A 5,000-nucleotide genomic window follows, 5' to 3' on the forward strand; every position below is an offset into this window, starting at 1 on the left:
GAGCGAGCAGCGAGCGGCGGACAGCGAGCGAAGCGAGAGGCAGCACCGTCCCTGCTATACGAAAGCCCCATCCAGCCCTGTGCCACCCGGGGGGTTCCAGGGTGCTGAGATGGCTGACGTTTTGCTCCGCTCACGACGGTCGCCGCGGCACGCAAGAACAGGCCAAAAACTGGCCAAAACAGCCCAAAAACGGGCCAAAACTGGCCATTTTTTGCTGCGCGAGCGAGCGGAGAGCGGCGAACAGCGAGCGAAGCGCGAGGCAGCACCGTCCCTGCTATACGAAAGCCCCATCCAGCCCTGTGCCACCCGGGGGGTTCCAGGGTGCTGAGATGGCTGACATTTTGCTCCGCTCACGACGGTCACCGCGCCACACAAGAACAGCCCAAAAACAGGCCAAAACAGCCCAAAAACGGGCCAAAACTGGCCATTTTTGGCTGCGCGAGCGAGCGGCGAGCGGCGAACAGCGAGCGAAGCGAGAGGCAGCACCGTCCCTGCTATACGAAAGCCCCATCCAGCCCTGTGCCACCCGGGGGGTTCCAGGGTGCTGAGATGGCTGACGTTTTGCTCCGCTCACGACGGTCACCGCACCACGCAAGAACAGGCCAAAAACTGGCCAAAACAGCCCAAAAACGGGCCAAAACTGGCCATTTTTGGCTGCGCGAGCGAGCGGCGAGCGGCGAACAGCGAGCGAAGCGAGAGGCAGCACCGTCCCTGCTATACGAAAGCCCCATCCAGCCCTGTGCCACCCGGGGGGTTCCAGGGTGCTGAGATGGCTGACGTTTTGCTCCGCTCTCGACGGTCACCGCGCAATGCAAGAACAGGCCAAAAACTGGCCAAAACGGCCCAAAAACGGGCCAAAACTGGCCATTTTTGGCTGCGCGAGCGGCGAGCGGCGGACAGCGAGCGAAGCGAGAGGCAGCACCGTCCCTGCTATACGAAAGCCCCATCCAGCCCTGTGCCACCCGGGGGGTTCCAGGGTGCTGAGATGGCTGACGTTTTGCTCCGCTCTCGACGGTCACCGCGCAATGCAAGAACAGGCCAAAAACTGGCCAAAACGGCCCAAAAACGGGCCAAAACTGGCCATTTTTGGCTGCGCGAGCGAGCGGCGAGCGGCGGACAGCGAGCGAAGCGAGAGGCAGCACCGTCCCTGCTATACGAAAGCCCCATCCAGCCCTGTGCCACCCGGGGGGTTCCAGGGTGCTGAGATGGCTGACGTTTTGCTCCGCTCTCGACGGTCACCGCGCAATGCAAGAACAGGCCAAAAACTGGCCAAAACGGCCCAAAAACGGGCCAAAACTGGCCATTTTTGGCTGCACGAGCGAGCGGCGAGCGGCGGACAGCGAGCGAAGCGAGAGGCAGCACCGTCCCTGCTATACGAAAGCCCCATCCAGCCCTGTGCCACCCGGGGGGTTCCAGGGTGCTGAGATGGCTGACGTTTTGCTCCGCTCTCGACGGTCACCGCGCAATGCAAGAACAGGCCAAAAACTGGCCAAAACGGCCCAAAAACGGGCCAAAACTGGCCATTTTTGGCTGCACGAGCGAGCGGCGAGCGGCGGACAGCGAGCGAAGCGAGAGGCAGCACCGTCCCTGCTATACGAAAGCCCCATCCAGCCCTGTGCCACCCGGGGGGTTCCAGGGTGCTGAGATGGCTGACGTTTTGCTCCGCTCTCGACGGTCACCGCGCAATGCAAGAACAGGCCAAAAACTGGCCAAAACGGCCCAAAAACGGGCCAAAACTGGCCATTTTTGGCTGCACGAGCGAGCGGCGAGCGGCGGACAGCGAGCGAAGCGAGAGGCAGCACCGTCCCTGCTATACGAAAGCCCCATCCAGCCCTGTGCCACCCGGGGGGTTCCAGGGTGCTGAGATGGCTGACGTTTTGCTCCGCTCTCGACGGTCACCGCGCAATGCAAGAACAGGCCAAAAACTGGCCAAAACGGCCCAAAAACGGGCCAAAACTGGCCATTTTTGGCTGCGCGAGCGAGCGGCGAGCGGCGGACAGCGAGCGAAGCGAGAGGCAGCACCGTCCCTGCTATACGAAAGCCCCATCCAGCCCTGTGCCACCCGGGGGGTTCCAGGGTGCTGAGATGGCTGACGTTTTGCTCCGCTCTCGACGGTCACCGCGCAATGCAAGAACAGGCCAAAAACTGGCCAAAACGGCCCAAAAACGGGCCAAAACTGGCCATTTTTGGCTGCACGAGCGAGCGGCGAGCGGCGGACAGCGAGCGAAGCGAGAGGCAGCACCGTCCCTGCTATACGAAAGCCCCATCCAGCCCTGTGCCACCCGGGGGGTTCCAGGGTGCTGAGATGGCTGACGTTTTGCTCCGCTCTCGACGGTCACCGCGCAATGCAAGAACAGGCCAAAAACTGGCCAAAACGGCCCAAAAACGGGCCAAAACTGGCCATTTTTGGCTGCACGAGCGAGCGGCGAGCGGCGGACAGCGAGCGAAGCGAGAGGCAGCACCGTCCCTGCTATACGAAAGCCCCATCCAGCCCTGTGCCACCCGGGGGGGGTTCCAGGGTGCTGAGATGGCTGACGTTTTGCTCCGCTCTCGACGGTCACCGCGCAATGCAAGAACAGGCCAAAAACTGGCCAAAACGGGCCAAAACTGGCCATTTTTGGCTGCACGAGCGAGCGGCGAGCGGCGGACAGCGAGCGAAGCGAGAGGCAGCACCGTCCCTGCTATACGAAAGCCCCATCCAGCCCTGTGCCACCCGGGGGGTTCCAGGGTGCTGAGATGGCTGACGTTTTGCTCCGCTCTCGACGGTCACCGCGCAATGCAAGAACAGGCCAAAAACTGGCCAAAACGGCCCAAAAACGGGCCAAAACTGGCCATTTTTGGCTGCGCGAGCGAGCGGCGAGCGGCGGACAGCGAGCGAAGCGAGAGGCAGCACCGTCCCTGCTATACGAAAGCCCCATCCAGCCCTGTGCCACCCGGGGGGTTCCAGGGTGCTGAGATGGCTGACGTTTTGCTCCGCTCTCGACGGTCACCGCGCAATGCAAGAACAGGCCAAAAACTGGCCAAAACGGCCCAAAAACGGGCCAAAACTGGCCATTTTTGGCTGCACGAGCGAGCGGCGAGCGGCGGACAGCGAGCGAAGCGAGAGGCAGCACCGTCCCTGCTATACGAAAGCCCCATCCAGCCCTGTGCCACCCGGGGGGTTCCAGGGTGCTGAGATGGCTGACGTTTTGCTCCGCTCTCGACGGTCACCGCGCAATGCAAGAACAGGCCAAAAACTGGCCAAAACGGCCCAAAAACGGGCCAAAACTGGCCATTTTTGGCTGCACGAGCGAGCGGCGAGCGGCGGACAGCGAGCGAAGCGAGAGGCAGCACCGTCCCTGCTATACGAAAGCCCCATCCAGCCCTGTGCCACCCGGGGGGTTCCAGGGTGCTGAGATGGCTGACGTTTTGCTCCGCTCTCGACGGTCACCGCGCAATGCAAGAACAGGCCAAAAACTGGCCAAAACGGCCCAAAAACGGGCCAAAACTGGCCATTTTTGGCTGCACGAGCGAGCGGCGAGCGGCGGACAGCGAGCGAAGCGAGAGGCAGCACCGTCCCTGCTATACGAAAGCCCCATCCAGCCCTGTGCCACCCGGGGGGTTCCAGGGTGCTGAGATGGCTGACGTTTTGCTCCGCTCTCGACGGTCACCGCGCAATGCAAGAACAGGCCAAAAACTGGCCAAAACGGCCCAAAAACGGGCCAAAACTGGCCATTTTTGGCTGCACGAGCGAGCGGCGAGCGGCGGACAGCGAGCGAAGCGAGAGGCAGCACCGTCCCTGCTATACGAAAGCCCCATCCAGCCCTGTGCCACCCGGGGGGTTCCAGGGTGCTGAGATGGCTGACGTTTTGCTCCGCTCTCGACGGTCACCGCGCAATGCAAGAACAGGCCAAAAACTGGCCAAAACGGCCCAAAAACGGGCCAAAACTGGCCATTTTTGGCTGCACGAGCGAGCGGCGAGCGGCGGACAGCGAGCGAAGCGAGAGGCAGCACCGTCCCTGCTATACGAAAGCCCCATCCAGCCCTGTGCCACCCGGGGGGTTCCAGGGTGCTGAGATGGCTGACGTTTTGCTCCGCTCTCGACGGTCACCGCGCAATGCAAGAACAGGCCAAAAACTGGCCAAAACGGCCCAAAAACGGGCCAAAACTGGCCATTTTTGGCTGCACGAGCGAGCGGCGAGCGGCGGACAGCGAGCGAAGCGAGAGGCAGCACCGTCCCTGCTATACGAAAGCCCCATCCAGCCCTGTGCCACCCGGGGGGTTCCAGGGTGCTGAGATGGCTGACGTTTTGCTCCGCTCTCGACGGTCACCGCGCAATGCAAGAACAGGCCAAAAACTGGCCAAAACGGCCCAAAAACGGGCCAAAACTGGCCATTTTTGGCTGCACGAGCGAGCGGCGAGCGGCGGACAGCGAGCGAAGCGAGAGGCAGCACCGTCCCTGCTATACGAAAGCCCCATCCAGCCCTGTGCCACCCGGGGGGTTCCAGGGTGCTGAGATGGCTGACGTTTTGCTCCGCTCTCGACGGTCACCGCGCAATGCAAGAACAGGCCAAAAACTGGCCAAAACGGCCCAAAAACGGGCCAAAACTGGCCATTTTTGGCTGCACGAGCGAGCGGCGAGCGGCGGACAGCGAGCGAAGCGAGAGGCAGCACCGTCCCTGCTATACGAAAGCCCCATCCAGCCCTGTGCCACCCGGGGGGTTCCAGGGTGCTGAGATGGCTGACGTTTTGCTCCGCTCTCGACGGTCACCGCGCAATGCAAGAACAGGCCAAAAACTGGCTAAAACGGCCCAAAAACGGGCCAAAACTGGCCATTTTTGGCTGCGCGAGCGAGCGGCGAGCGGCGGACAGCGAGCGAAGCGAGAGGCAGCACCGTCCCTGCTATATACGAAAGCCCCATCCAGCCCTGTGCCACCCGGGGGGTTCCAGGGTGCTGAGATGGCTGACGTTTTGCTCCGCTCACGACGGTCACCGCACCACGCAAGAACGGACCATAAACA

This window comes from Musa acuminata, unplaced genomic scaffold, assembly GCF_036884655.1.
Source record: "Musa acuminata AAA Group cultivar baxijiao unplaced genomic scaffold, Cavendish_Baxijiao_AAA HiC_scaffold_157, whole genome shotgun sequence".
Classification (NCBI taxonomy): Eukaryota; Viridiplantae; Streptophyta; class Magnoliopsida; order Zingiberales; family Musaceae; genus Musa; species Musa acuminata.